Source organism: Cryptomeria japonica, chromosome 11 (assembly GCF_030272615.1).
Source record: "Cryptomeria japonica chromosome 11, Sugi_1.0, whole genome shotgun sequence".
NCBI lineage: Eukaryota > Viridiplantae > Streptophyta > Pinopsida > Cupressales > Cupressaceae > Cryptomeria > Cryptomeria japonica.
This window is the reverse complement of record NC_081415.1, coordinates 164330082-164346635: the sequence shown is the minus strand read 5'-3', so window position 1 is coordinate 164346635 and position 16554 is coordinate 164330082.

The following is a 16554-nucleotide window of genomic DNA, read 5'->3' as shown; positions in this document are numbered from 1 at the left end:
TAATCAAATGTGATAGCAAGAGAAGGATTCAAAATCTGAACAATCATTAGCAAGTAGTGATTCGGCATATTTTCTTCAGCATCCTCTCCTAGAACTTGGCAAAGTGCCCAATACATTCCTTTAGCCCTCAAGGTAAACATACTCAATGAAAAAGGCTCTGGTGTATTGGGCCCTACAACTGCTAACCCTCCTATTTTCAGAAAAAGTTCTTTAAGAGGCCCATTCCTGAGATGACTCCTCTGTGCACTGTACACTTGGGCTAATGATGTGAAATTTATGGGTTCCAAGAAGTTTGTGAACTCATTGAGCCCAAATGCTGTCCTTAATTCTTCCGCATTAATTTCCAGAAGGGTTTTCCCATTTACATCCCGGATGCATCTTGTGACTGGATCATAATTCAATGCCATTTGGGTTAGTAGGTCTGTATCCATGAATACCCCTGGGACTACTAATTTCCCAACATCTAGTTCCCAAATACTGTTTTGAGGAGCAGGAGAATTTCTCATTCCAAATCCAACTCTAAACAGCCCCAACCCGGACAGTCCAACCTGTGGGTCTCTCAGCCAATTACCTTTTTCATACAATCCTTCTCCTATCTTCAGATGGGGAGCCCTGGGCACTAACTCTTTGGCCTTTGATGCCTGGTTAGTTGACAATGTCAATTGTTCTAAAAAATCATCACATACACTTCTTTCTAAATAATTAACCTTGCCAAAAAATTCCCTTTTAGGAGCCATTTGAAAACGCAAGAAAATGAATATCACTCTTAAATAATCCTGCAACACGAGAATGATTTTACTTAAAACACCACACAAGAATTGCTAAAAAATATGAGAGAACCTGATGCTTGCTTGAAGGAATTTGCTCTGCAACTGAACTGCCTGCTCTGTATCTGAAAAAGATAACTCTGCGTCTGCTCTTCTGCAAAATCTTTTAAAAGATATCTTCACTTGGTTGTTAGGAAATCAAATACTTGTACTCAGGGCCTTAACTATAACATTGATTCCGCATGCTCCGGCCATCCCCTCAAAATTGAATTCATACGAGAATTCATATTTTTCGCTCCAACGGGTCACAACATTCCTGCAAGTGTTCCATTTTGCTCTTTCGCAACTTCACGAAGCATAACCATCGGGCATCTTGGTCCTGTGAAATAGCGCCAACCGTTCGATCAAAAGAAACTTGATCGAACATTAGTTTAACTGACGGCTTTGGCCTTTTTCTGGGTCCCACTTTTTTATTGGCTGCATAGTACCACGTGGCATCGAATCATTGGCCTTAAAATTCTCTTCACATTCTATTTGATACTGGCCGCGTGTCTTTTTTTTACAGTGACGTTTCCACCTTGGCGGGCCCACACTTTCTTCTTCGACCACATGTCATCATGACACGTGGACGGTTCTTGTTCATTCTCGCTATTTCGTAGGCATAAGGAGTGAGCACTTAACCCTTGCGAAATAGCGTGAGCTGTTGGATCATCCCTCAAGTTGATCACTAATTAATCTTTTGAAAAGGTTCTGAGGAATGGTGGGCCCGCGGACTCGTCACTAACACCTGCGGTGCTGATTTGTCACTCTGTCATTCGCCAAAAGGAAACCACGAGGGGCCCCACTTTCGTCTATACAGGTCTATCTTTCACGTCATCGTCATGACACATGGATGACCCTCGTTAATTCTCGCTATTTCACGGGCCTAAAGGGTGAGCATTTTACCCTTGCGAAATAGCGCGGGCCATTGGATAATCTCTCAAATTGATCACTAATTACTGGGCCCGACAACTTTAGAAGAAAAGCATACAAGGCATAAAATTTTCAAATAATCAACGTAACCGCCTAGGCAAATAATAAGGGGGGACACTTCCTACGACCCCATGACCCATATCTTAAGTGAATAAAGTAACAGAAGATTAGAAACTAGAGGGTTTAACACAAAAGGATAAAAATCTAAAGAAAAAAAAAAAAACCCTTAAACCCCTAAGGTTTAGAACAAAGCTGAAGCACTTGGGATTACACCCTATTTGAAAAAAATTTCAATGAACCATAGCCAATTATGGGAAAAGAAGAACCCAATTTTAAACAGTGATAACGGCGGCTCTGACTGGGGATGGTTGATTGTGAGATCAACACAAGAAAACTCAGAAACTCTGGAGAAACAGACCAAAACACAAACCAAAACCAGGAAAATAGGAAAGAAAACAAAATATATTCAAACAAAGGACCTACCGTGCATGGACATTAAGAGAAATAATGCTTCAGGAATTGTCCATGCACTGGAAATTCCTGCATTTCATCATTCATATTCTTCAAAAAATATGAATCCTTACCATTTAGGTCACAAACCACAAAAGTGCCAATCCATAGTGATTCAAATTTTTTATGCTTTCTTTTATCTTGTCCTTTTGCATTCCACTGAAGAACCATGTCATCAATTTGAAACTTCCTTAATGATGTCCTTTTATCAAAAAGATACTTTGACTGCAATTGGATCTTCTGATTTTTCTTATGGGCAGAAGTCCTAAGCTCCTCCATTTCTACAATTTGGATCATTCTGTTTTCCATCGGTTCAGATATTTCCATGTCCTCATCCTGCAAAAACTTATACACTGGAAGAAGGTTATTTACCGGTAATCTGGCTTGGGTACCATAAACCAACTCAAAAGGTGACATTCCAATGGATTTTTTAACTATTATTCTATCTGCCCACAGAGCTAACTTCAACTTTTGATCCCAAGATCTTTTATTTTCTTCTAAAATTTTCTTGATGATATTCAACAGGCTTTTATTGCTGGATTCTGCTTGTCCATTCCCCTGAGGGTAATAAGGTGATGAGTATGACATGAGTATACCGTGCTATTGCAAAAACCTACAAATTCTTCTGATCTGAAACACATAGCATTATCCATTACCAATTTTGCAGGTGTTCCAAATCTAGTCACAATACTATCCATCAGGAAATCAATGACAATTTTACTAGTAGCTCTTTTTGTAGGGATGGCTTCTATCCATTTGGTAAAATAATCAGTGGCCACTGTAATCCATCCATGACCTCTTCCTGACTTCTCAACAATTTCTCCAATAAAATCAATGCCCCATTGGACAAAAGGAGCTTCTACAGAGACTGGATTTAGGGGTAAGGCTCCTTCATACTTGAGCTTAGAAGAAAATCTTTGACATGGATCACATCTTCGAACATATGCATGGGTATCTTTAAATAAGGTAGGCCAATAATACCCAGCCCGTATTATCTTACCAGCAGTAGTCTTAGCAGAATAGTGACCTCTACATACTCCATCATGCATTTCAATTAACACCTGTTTGGCTTGAAATTCATCCAAACACATTAGTAACTCTCCATCTCTTTTTCTCCAGAAAAGATCACCCTGAATGAGCACATACTTTTGGGACTTAAGCTTCAAAATTCTCTTCTGATTGTGTGTCATTTCTTCTGGGAGTATGTTACCTTTCAATACTTGGATTATCTCTGTGTACCAAGGTTGTCTCTCAATACTAGTAACCAAAACATCTCTAACCTCAACATTGTGTATTTCTACATTCATGAGATTTGACTCAATCATGAGCTTAGCCAAACCTAACCCTCTCACTAATTTAGTGATCTTTATCTCCAAATTGAACTCCTAAATTCTATTGATCCATCTACACCTCTTCCCAGTAACTTCAGACTAAGACAAAATATCTTTAACTGCAGCATGTGGAGCATAAGCAATGATGTTTGCATTCACCAGATATGGCCTAAAAGCTTTAACAGCTTTAACTAAGGCATAAGCTTGTTTCTCCATGGTTTTATATTTTAGTTCTGCCGCTTGCAAAGATTTACTATAGAAGGCTATGGGATGTTCATATCCTTCATTGTCCTTTTGTAATAATACTGCAGCCACTGTGTGATATGAAGCAAAAGAAAACAGAGAAAAAGGCTTACCATAATCTAGAGATTTCAACACTGGTGCCTCCTGGATTGCCTTCTTAATCTCATCAAAAGCTTTTGAAGCTTCTTGATCCCAATGAAACTTTGTGTCCTTCTTGAGCAACTTGACAATAGGCTTCACTATCTCGGCAAAGTTTGCAATGAATCTCCTGACAAAATTCACTTTGCCTAAAAAGGATTGGATACCTTTCACATTTTTAGGTTCAGACACTCTGTTAATTGCTTCAATTCTTTCAGGGTCTATTCTTACCCCTTCCTTGGAAACTATGTGTCCCAATAACTTTTCTTCAGTGACCCCAAAATGACATTTCTTGGGATTCAGTGATACACCAAATTCTAAGGCTTTATCGAACACCTTCTCTAGATGTCCACAATGATCATCAGCTCTCTTTGATAAACAGGTTAGATCATCTTGGTAAACCACCATAATGATATTTATGAATTCCTTAAAAGCCACATCCATAGCTCTCTGAAATGTAGCTCTTGCATTTTTTAATCCAAATGACATTCTCACATACACATAGGTTCCCCATGGAGTAGTGAAAGCTATTTTAAACTGTTCAGACTCCTTTACAAGCACTTGATTGTATCCCGAGAAACCATCCATCATGGATAAAAGATCACATCCTGTCACTCTTTGTAGCATTGCTTCCATATTTGGGGATGAGTAATTATCTTTTAAGGAAGCAACATTAAGATTCCTAAAATCAACACACAATCTGATGTCTCCATTCTTCTTTCTTACTGGGACCAGATTAGAGACCCATGAAGAATGTCTTATTAGTTTGATAATCCCCCTTCTCTCAATTTAGTCAACTCTTGTTGCATTTTAGTTTCTAATAAGGGGTTGATAGGTCTCTGTTTCTGTCTGAAAGGCTTAGCATCTGGAAGTAAGGGAACTTCATGCTGAAAAAGATCTTGTCTATACGCCTTTAGGTCTTCATAAGACCAAGCAAAGACATGCTTATACCTTTTCAATAAATTGATAAGGTTAGTCCTAACATGAGGGGGTAATTTCTTTCCAATATATACCAACTTGGGGAATGATTTTGTCCCCAGGTTTACCTCCTCCAATTCTTCTAACTTGGTGGTAGATTGCTGGTGTAAATGACTATCATTATAACTAAACATACTCTCTAGCTCCACCAACCCTTTAGGTATCTCGTTGGTTTCCAACTGGACAATATCATTTCCAAACACTGTCTCTCTATTATCCACCACTTCCACCAATGCATTGCAATCTATCTTTTGTCAATCATAATCATCAACACATTGGATGAACCTAAGAATATCTTCATCATCAGCAAAAACTTGCCAATTATACACATTATCAGGGATGGCCGGCCTAGATTTTATTTCCACAGTGGAAATATCGGTTAGCGTTGCATCATCATTTTTCAAAGCAACATTAGCTAGGAAATCTGCCATAATATTTTTTGTTTGCTCTATCCAATTGATAGAAAATGCATCAAAATGCTCAATAACATTCCAAACAGCATGCTTATATTGCTTCAATCTATCATTCTTGGATGCATATCTAGATCTCACCTGAGAGACAACCAATTCTTAATCCCCCATTACTTTCAACAGTTGGATTCCATGCCTTTTTGCAACCTCAAGTCCTAATAATAGGGCTTCATACTCTGCAGTATTATTTGTGCACTAGAATGCCAATAATAATGAGTATTTGAAAGTTATACTTGACGGGGACACAAAAAGAACCCCTGCACCAGATCCTTCTTTGGAGCAAGCTCCATCGAAATACATTTGCCACAACCCATACTGCTGTGCTTGTAGCTCGACTACAATTGGGTCAGTATTCTTCAATTGAGGTGATATTGGTTGAAGTCTGAAGTTATCTAAATCTACATCAATCATACAATTAAGCATACTAGGGTCCACATTTTCAATTACCTTAGGAGCCCGTGGCTCCCTGTATAGTTTGACCTGATTACCACCAATAGGAATAGTAGCATAAGACAAGTCCAGTTGAACATTTCCCCCTACTGCTGCTGCCCACTGCCTAGAAAGTAACATACCATAGTGGGGTTTAGTATCAGTAACAATAACATCCATTTTATAAGTGGCTTTAGGAAATGTAGCTATTTTTACTTCTACATCTTTCATTGTACCTATCACAGGCACTTCTCTGTTATCCATGGCATAACATTTCCCATACACAGTGGTTACTGATAACCCTAATTCTTTCATAACACCATAGGGCATTACATTAGCAGCTGCTCCTGAATCTATCATGTAGTTTTTAATCAACCGGTTATTTACTAGCAAAGTAACATAGAAGGGATCTACTTGAGAAGGCTCCTGAGTGATAGTGGTTCCAACATATACCTCTGGGGTTTGGAACTCTTGATCCTTTCCAACTTTATCCGAACCAGTGGGTAATACTAAGTCACTATCAGATATACTAGAGAATAAAGACAAAGCTACATCCTTATGTTTTTTAATCTTTAGCAATTCTATTAATGGAACAGTGACTTTCATTTGAGTTAAAGCTTGGGCCATATCAAATGCAGAATTATTACATTTTTCAGTATTAACCTTAACCTTTTCTATTTTGAATTGACTGGCCTTCTTCACCATCTCTGCCCTTTGTACATCACCAGCATTTTTGTCATCTATGCCTTTAGGTAATTCTTTAACTTGTTCCTCTTTTTCTTGACTGGCTTTAAGAATAGCAGTAACACTGCTTGATGCCCCTTTCTTTGTGACTTCTTTTACAAACATAGAACCCGACTCACCTTGATCAGTGTCTCTCTTGGTGCTTCTCAGATTGTAGTTATGTTTTGCTTTGGCGATTGCAGCCTTAGTGAGATTTTTAACTTCTTCCTCACTAGGCCTCCTAAGATGAATTTCTTCATCTTCAATTGTTACCACATTCAATGTAGGATGCCAACTTAAGGCTAACTGTCCTTGCACTAACCTTTCATTATCCAGCACATCACTATACTCACTTTGCATAGATTCCTCATCACTTTCTATGATGGTTTCAAACATATTAATGTCAGGCTCTGCTTCTGGCCTCATAGATTCTTCCAGAGCTTGAGCCACTGCACACTAATGAGGAGAATGTGGTCCATCACAAGTAATACACCAAGGAGTATTTTCTATATTATTAACAGTTTTCCCTTTCAAAGGATCTGGTGTGTCTTGGCTTTGGGCAATTTTAGGCTTCTCAACTTGGGGTTTACCATCCTTCCAATTTGTATTGTATGGCATATCATGTAATCTAGGAGGTCTATCTTGCCAGTTATAATGGGGCTTATCATTTTTGTTGACCTTAGCAGTCAAATCTTTCATAGCAGTAACCAGTTTTTCTATTTTATCATCCTCTTTAGCAACTTTGTTAGGTTGCTGTTTGGTTTCATGTCACAATCTACCATCTGTCCTTCTTCCTAATTTTCCAGACGCTTTTCTATTACTTTCTACATTTATGGCAATTCTAAAAGCATCCCTCAGGTTATGAGGATTTTTATCTCTCAAGATATAAGCCATTTTGGAATCAAATGCATTATAATATGTATTAAGACACATATTATCATCTAGCCTCATTACCTGATACAATCTGTGCATAGCTTTCTGGAATCTAGCATTGAAATCAGTGACTATTTCATTTTTAGATTTTCTAATGTTATTAAACTCATTCAGCATGAAACTCACATTAGTCTTATCACCATACTGTTCTTGAAAGCAATTTTTAAAATCTTCCCATGAACCTATGCTAGCTACTGGAAGACCTCTGTACCAATCTCTTGCATCATCCACCAGGGATTGAACAAACAGTTTCATAATAACATCTTCATCTGCTATCTCATAATCATTTATCAAATCCCCAAAAGATTTCAGATGTTCCTCAGCACTGACTGCATTGTTCCCAGCAAACTTATGGAGTCTGTCTCTTAGCTCAGTAGGAACATGATTTGGATATCCTGGGATCCCATCAAAAAAAAATTGCCTATATTGTTCTAGATTGATTGGCCTTCTTTGAAAAGGGGAAATAGCACTATTATTTCCCATGATCATTTTAGCTTTTGGGATTGGAGATTGAGATGTTTGGGTGTATTGTTTATTTGAGGGTATTTGGCTTACTGAGGCAATATTAGCATGTACTGCAGGTTGAGTATTGACCTGAGGAAAAGAGATGTGTTGGGGATTAGGCTTGCTAAGATCTTCCGATGGGAATGTAATAGGGGGAGCTTTTAAGTAGTTAATCTTTCTTTTAACTTCTGATTCGTTGCTTCTAAATCAGCCTTTTCCAATTCCATTTGGAGGTCTTCCTTTTCCTTCCTCATCCTTTCCATCTCTCTCTCATGTGCTAGGATCCTATGAGAAATCCCTTCTACAGTTTTAGATTCTACTTCATCATCTACCCATATCTGTTTTCCTTTGTCTAAATTGACTTTAGGAAGCTAGGAGTCATTAGATACTTCCTTAATTGGCTGGGCTACGGACTTAGAAGCTGGTCTAATCTTAGGGATTAGGATCTCCCTAATCACTGGGCCTTCCTCATCACTTTTTTCTTTTTCCTTAGCAAACACTTCAAGATTAGCTATCTGTCTAAGGAGCCTATCTCTCTCCATCAATTTGGCTTTAACTTCCTTTTCCTTATTTGCCTCCTTTTGGGCTCTTAGGGAGATTAAATGATGGACTCTTTTGTTTAAATTTTCAATCTCTTGAGACATCTTATCCTCATCAGGGTAGTTTTCTTCAGAGTCTGATGCATTAATTTGATCTATGTCAATTAGGCTAATGTTCCCATCTATTGTCCTAGGAACAGAGTGCCTAATTGCATTTGAACTGGTTCTATCTTTTGCAGAAACACTAACATGAGATAGATCTCGATTTAAAATAGGTGCATCATCAATATTTCCAAACAATCCTGAATGGAAACCTAAAATATCATGCTCTGAATCTCTAGAAGATGAACTTGACTTTGCATAGACAGGTCGATCAGGCATCTTACCAGTGTTATTATTTTTCTGCACCCATGCTGCACTTGATGGCTCATGCATCACAGATCTCTTATGGCCTCTTCGTGACTGTTCTGGCAGACCTTCTTGCAAGGTTTCACGAGGATGTTTCTTCATGAATGATCTTGTGTTCTTATTTCCTTGCATCTCGCTAGTCTTTCTTTTAGAAAATTTGTATCTCACAAGGACTGGTTCAATAGTAACAGAGTCGCCACCCACAAAACTATGGGAAAAATGAAAACAAGCAGTCTTACCCACAAACACACAACAATATTCTCCACAAGTCTCAGCACAGATCTGTGTTTATATCTTTGTTATAACTCTCCCCAACAGAGTTGCCACTTTTGTTGTCCTCAAAATTTGATTCCCTTCAATGTCCTTAGAATAATATGATCTAAACTGGGTGCAGAGAAGACATCAAAGATAAGGAAATTCCAGAGACAACATATGACAAGGTTTGATTAGACCTTCTACACTTCGGGCTTCCTTGGAGCCCAGGTGGGTATACCTTTGTGAATTAACTTCACACTTTCAAACAATAAACCCACAGCAAACCAGTCCAGAAAACCAGTGGATTTGTTCACCTTGAAATCAACTGAAAACAAAGAATGGAAACTATACTTAATTTCAACATTTTTGATCAACAAAGTATGCAATAAACAACCTCGATTAATACCAGTGCCTTATCCAAGGTTACAGAGTCACCTAAACTCAAATAAAACTCTTGAAACAATATATCTTTATGCTTCCTGTCGGCTTGGTTTCCACTAATCCTTATATATGCCTGACACATACGAGAATTCAATCATTCTAGACTAAGCTATGGTCCTCAAAATTCAAAGTTCCTTCCAAAGAATTTACTGGTATGAGTGATCCCGCGTATTTAATTTCTCTCCTAAAGAGAAAAGCTAACAAACACTTATACTGAGATTGTTTTGCAATTCCATTCAAAATAAACAACCCTGGATTATTCAGAATAAAGACAGTAAATAAAATTGTGAACAAACTTGAAGACAACACATAGCTTTACTCAAAACCGATGGCCTGTATATTGATATTCATTTCAAGAAATATTACAAGAAATTATGATTCTCCATTAAACTTTGGAAAAACTCAGATAAATTTCTGCAGCGTTTTCTTACAAAAAACTTGTGATCCCCTTTCCTCTAGTCCTGGTATCCATTTATAACAACATGGATGCACAAAGCTTTGGACTTCTCGAGGAGAGTTTGTTACAATTATTTCAAAAATTGAAGAGATTACAATTTTTGCGTAAAAGCAGTTATGCGCTCTTTTCAGCCTCTGCAGTTTGTTCAATAGGCTGTTCGGTTGCAACCTCTTCTATCTTTTCAGGGGCGCTCTCCAACTGCTCTGGATCATGGGTGGAATATTTAACTTCCCACTCATTATATGTCTCTTCTATCGGCCATGAAAAATTAATCACATCATCTTTAATTTTAGTCAACCTTTTCCAAGAATTTCTCAGTTTGGTGACTTCTGAATTAAGAAAACTATAATGTGATTTAATTTTTTCTATTTCCTATATTGTTATAACAAAGAAAGAGGTATCATCAAGATCAATGATTCCCTTAACCCTTGCTGACAATTTGACTTCTATCTCTTTAAGCCATATTTGCTTATCTTTCAACTGATCCGGATTGGCAAAAATTCCTGGGAGCAACTCAAAAACTTGATCAGTGTATTCCTTCTTGCATAAATTGACCTTTCTATCCACATTATCTACATCTGCTGCCAATTGCATTAAAACTTTAGCAACATCAGAAATGGTTTTCATAATGGGATTGGCTCTTGCTTCATCACAGGATACACACATGAACTCTAGATCTTGCTCCCTAGGCCACCATTTGTCAAAAATGGGTGTCAAAATGGCCTTATCTGTCCTCAGTTCATTCCATATCTCCATAACTTTTCCCACATTGTTGTAAAGCAATGAGGCATTTATCGTATCTGCAAAACTGGAGATTGTGGCCCTTACCTTTTCCTCATATTTCCCTGCATACAAAGCCTGAGCTTGTTTCAGGTTTTCTAGTTCTTGAGGAGTAATCTCAATCATTTGGTAGCTGGAAGGTGCTGGAGATGGTGGAAATTCGATGATAGGGCTTGTAGGTGGAGGTCTTGCAGGAGAGGAGGAAATCATCAATGTTGAAGGCTCACCTTGATGGTGTTGTCCCATCAATTGGCTTTGTAATCTAGCAATGATGCTATCTTTACCTCTCACCTCCTCCTTGGCATTATTACAAGCCTTCAAAATTGTTTCCAACTTAATTTGGAGGGCCTCCTTTTCTTTGGCTTCCTTCTCAGCCACTGCAACACTGAATTTTGCAGTTTCTAGCACAGTGCTAGCAGCCTCTACTACCCCTGTACTTTGCACTCTTTTTACCATCAATCCACCAAGGTGACTTGACCCTGGGGTGTCTTTGCCTTTCTTGCCCTCATTTCTCTTGAGGGACCACATAACTAGTGCAGCATTATCCTTACTGAATGTAACCCCTTCCATGGGTTTACTTTCTTTTCTTACTGCATCTAGCACCAGAGCATCAGCAATATCCCACTCTGGTAAGATGAGCACTCCAGCTTGTGCTACTAGATCTCTTCCCTATTCAGGAGTGATGGTTTTGAATTCTTCCATCATCTCCTATTTTATTTCTTCCTCCACTGAGGCTGGGTCTTTATCAGGCTGCTCGGCCTTCCTTGTCTCACATCTAGCATTATATCTATTTATATACTGTTTCCAAATGAACTGCATGAATGCTTCTGATGTAACAAAGTTGTCATCAGCTAAAAAGGCACTACTTGCCTTTTTTATCTCAGGATCCCACTCCTAGCCTTTAAGTTCAGTAGATGTGATGTCCATTTCAGCATCAATGGGCTCTTCTGGCATCCCCTCCTCCACTTCATCATAGGTGTATGCGATTTCACCCAAGCTACCCAACTGCAAGAGGTATTCGGTTGCTTCTTTTTCATCTCCTATATGGATAGGGGTTTGGGATGGGGAATACAAAGGTGTATCTGATTGCACTTCCTTCCCCACCCTTTGCTTCTTTGGGCTATCCTGGATGTGAATGACATCTTGTACCTTCCTCTTTCCTTTGGATGTGGAGGGCTCCCCTGTTGTAGGCACTAGCATACTGTCACTTGATTTCTTGTGCAATGTGTAATCACCAAGAGGAATTGCTTCGGTGGAAGCTGATTTGCTCAGGATCATTCTAGCCTTTTCAGGGTTACTCTTAATCACAGCTTCCCTCTTCTCCTTCAGTGTTTGCATCACATCTTCAAAACAAACAATCAAAATTTTTATTTTTTCTTCCAATGGGAAGAAGCTAGACAATGGGTCATAGCTAGCATCAAATTGATGCACAAAATCCAAGGCTTTCTTATAAGCCACCCACTTTTCTTTCCTTAATTCCTGCTCATCTAAATGAAATTCATTTCTGATGAGATCTTCAGGAAATTGGAATTGATGAGGCCTACCTCTGCATGCTACCTTCTTCCTGAACATACCATTGAAGAAGTCCTCTGGATCAGCACACCTGGACACTACAGTGGATAAATGGTAAGGTTTGAGGAAATCCTCAAAGCAATTCCAACCTCCCTTTGTAATTACGAATTGGTGGGCTATGGTAGCTGGAGGGAAAATAGTCCCTTTACCTCTGCCTATTAACTCTACCTCTTGTAGGCCACCAATTTGTCTAAGGATCTCAGCTATTCCCACTTTGAGAGGAACCTGGTAAGGTAACAAAAATGGAGTACCCCTAAAACCAAAAACTCTGAAAACCGTGGAGATTGGATATAAATACATGTCACCCCAGTTATGAACAATTTTGATGTTCTCTGCGAATTCTTTTGGCCTTATGAATTCTAGAAGAACCTTGGGGACTCTTGGGTTATCAGAGCAAAGGAAAGTCCTTATTTTAGATGCAAAATATTTATCAAACTTTAGGAAACTAGCATCCTCTCTGTCCCATGACAACACAGTACTCCATAATTGTACTGGCATTTTCTCTCCTTCCTTCTCTTTAACCAGGTCTAGTCCACTGGCGAAATAATCACCACCTTTGAAGAGAAAAAAGTGCATTAAGAGTGAATACCATCCGAAAGGTCTATCCACCTTTCCATTTTTTATTCCTATCAACCCTCCATGGATAGCATCGGCAATGAAAGAAGCATAATCGAATGTGATAGCAAGAGAAGGATTCAAAATCTGAACAATCATTAGCAAGTAGTGATTTGGCATATTTGCTTCACATCCTCTCCTAGAACTTGGCAAAGTGCCCAATACATTCCTTTAGCCCTCAAGGTAAACATACTCAATGAAAAAGGCTCTGGTGTGTTGGGCCCTACAACTGCTAACCCTCCTATTTTCAAAAAAAGTTCTTTAAGAGGCCCATTCCTGAGATGACTCCTCTGTGCACTGTACACTTGGGCTAATGATGTGAAATTTATGGGTTCCAGGAAGTTTGTGAACTCATTGAGCCCAAATGCTGTCCTTAATTCTTCCGCATTAATTTCCACAAGGGTTTTCCCATTTACATCTCGGTTGCATCTTGTGATTGGATCATAATTCAATGCCATTTGGGTTAGCAGGTTTGTATCCATGAATACCCCTGGGACTACTAATTTCCTAACATCTAGTTCCCAAATACTGGTTTGAGAAGCACGAGAATTTCTCATTCCAAATCCGACTCTAAACAGCCCCAACCCGGACAGTCCAATCTATGGGTCTCTTAGTCAATTACCTTTGTCATACAATCCTTCTCCTATCTTCAGACGGGGAGCCCTGGGCACTAACTCTTTGGCCTTTGATGCCTGGTTAGTTGACAATGTCAATTGTTCTAAAAAATCATCACATACACTTCTTTCTAAATAATTAACCTTGCCAGAAAATTCCCTTTTAGGAGCCATTTGAAAACGCAAGAAAATGAATATCACTCTTAAACAATCTTGCAACACGAGAATGATTTTACTTAAAACACCACACAAGAATTGCTACAAAATATGAGAGAACCTGATGCTTGCTTGAAGGAATTTTCTCTGCAACTGAACCGCCTGCTCTGTATCTGAAAAAGATAACTCTGCGTCTGCTCTTCTGGAAAATCTTTTAAAAGATATCTTCACTTGGTTGTTAGGAAATCAAATACTTGTACTCAGGGCCTTAACTATAACATTGATTCCGCATGCTTCGACCATCCCCTCAAAATTGAATTCATACGAGAATTCATATTTTTCGCTCCAACGGGTCACAACATTCCTGCAAGTGTTCCATTTTTCTCTTTCGCAACTTCGCGAAGCATAACCATCGGGCATCTTGGTCCTGCGAAATAGCGCCAACCGTTCGATCAAAAGAAACTTGATCGAACATTAGATTAACTGACGGCTTTGGCCTTTTTTTGGGTCCCGCTTTTTTATTGGCTGCATAGTCCCACGTGGCATCGAATCATTGGCCTTAAAATTCCCTTCGCATTCTATTTGATACTGGCCGCATGTCTTTTTTTTATAGCGACGTTTCCACCTTGGTGGGCCCACACTTTCTTCTTTGACCACGTGTCATCATGACACGTGGACGGTTCTTGTTCATTCTCGCTATTTCGCGGGCATAAGGAGTGAGCACTTAACCCTTGCGAAATAGCGCGAGCCGTTGGATCATCCCTCAAGTTGATCGCTAATTAATCTTTTGAAAAGGTTCTCAGGAATGGTGGGCCCGTGGACTCGTCACTAACACCTGGCATCCAGTCACCTGCGGCGCTGATTTGTTGCTCTGTCATTTGCCAAAAGGAAACCACGAGGGGCCCCACTTTCATCTCAAGAGGTCTGTCTTTCACGTCATCGTCATGACACATGGATGGCCCTCGTTAATTCTCGCTATTTCGCGGGCCTAAAGGGTGAGCATTTTACCCTTGCGAAATGGCACGGGCCGTTGGATCATCTCTCAAATTGATCACTAATTACTGGGCCCAACAACTTTAGAAGAAAAGCATACAAGGCATAAAATTTTCAAATAATCAACGTAACCGCCTAGGCAAATAATAAGGGGGGACACTTCCTATGAGCCCATGACCCATATCTTAAGTGAATAAAGTAACAGAAGATTAGAAACCAGAGGGTTTAACACAAAAGGATAAAAATCTAAAAAAAATCAAAAACCCTTAAACCCCTAAGGTTTAGAACAAAGCTGAAGCACTTGGGATTACACCCTATTGAAAAAAAATTTCAATGAACCATAGCCAATTATGGGAAAAGAAGAACCTAATTTTAAACAGTGATAACACTCCCAATAGGCTTGATGCCTTGTCTTCTTGGCGATCCTTGAACCCAACACCTTCTCGGCCTTTGGATTTGGTTTGACTGGTAACTGAAGGTTTTTCACATCAACTGAACCCTCCAAGTGACTAAAATTGGAACCTTGAACTAGTCCCTTGTATGCAACTAAGTCTGCTATATTGAAAATTGGTGACAAGCCTATGTCACTAGGTAGATCCACCTTGTATGCATTTTCTCCATACTTGGGTAGAATGGCACATGGACCTATCCTTCTCATTTGTAACTTGTGTGGAACTCCTTGCTGTAGCCTTGCTTTGTTTAGGTGCACCATGACAAGATCCCCCACTTGAAATTGTAGGTTCTTCCTCTTTTCATCAACTTTTTGTTTGAGCTTGCTTGTGTTCCCCATCAATGCTTGTTTAACTGATTCATGGACTTCCTTCATTGATTGAGCAAAGTCCTCTGCATATCCACTTCTTGCTACTACACTTCCTAAGTCTCTCAACTCCAAAATGCCTCTTGGGTGCACACCATAAACCACTTCAAAAGGGCTCTTGTTGGTAGTCCTATTTATGGTGTCATTATATGCATATTCACCTTGTGAGAGTACTTGATCCCATGTTTGACCATATTTCTTAGTATGGCATCTTAACAAGTTTTCCAAGCTTCTATTCACCACTTCAGTCTACCCATCTATTTGAGGATGGTAGGCTGATCCAAAAGAGAGGTTGGTGCCAAGCTTTTGCCATAGTGTCTTCCAAAAATGACTCATGAACTTTGAGTCCGTGTCTAAAAAAATACTCATGGGTAAACCATGTATCCTCACCACCTCTTTGAAGAACAGTTGAGCAATTTGGCATGCATCATGAGTATTCTTGCAAGGCACAAAGTAAGCCATTTTACTAAATCTGTCCACAATGACATAAATGTTGTCATATCCCTACTTTGTCCTTGGTAAACCTACTACAAAATCCATGCTAATGCATTCCCAAGGTCTATTTGGTATGGGAAGAGGTTGGTATAAACCGGCATTTGTAGAAGTACCCTTGGCCTTTTGGAAAACTATACAAGTCTCCACATACTTCTTCACATCTTGATTCATCCTTGGCCAATAATAGTATCTTTGAACCAACTCTTGAGTCTTATTGACTCTAAAATGTCCACTAAGGCTGCCATTATGCTTCTCTTGAATAAGGTTTTCTCTCATTGAGCCTCTAGGCACACAAAGCGGCCCACCTTTGAACAATAGTTCATTTTGCAAGGTAAAATCTGAATACTCACTATGGAAGTGATTTTGATACTCCTTACACACCTTTTAGGCATTTTAGAAGTCTTCATCCTCCAG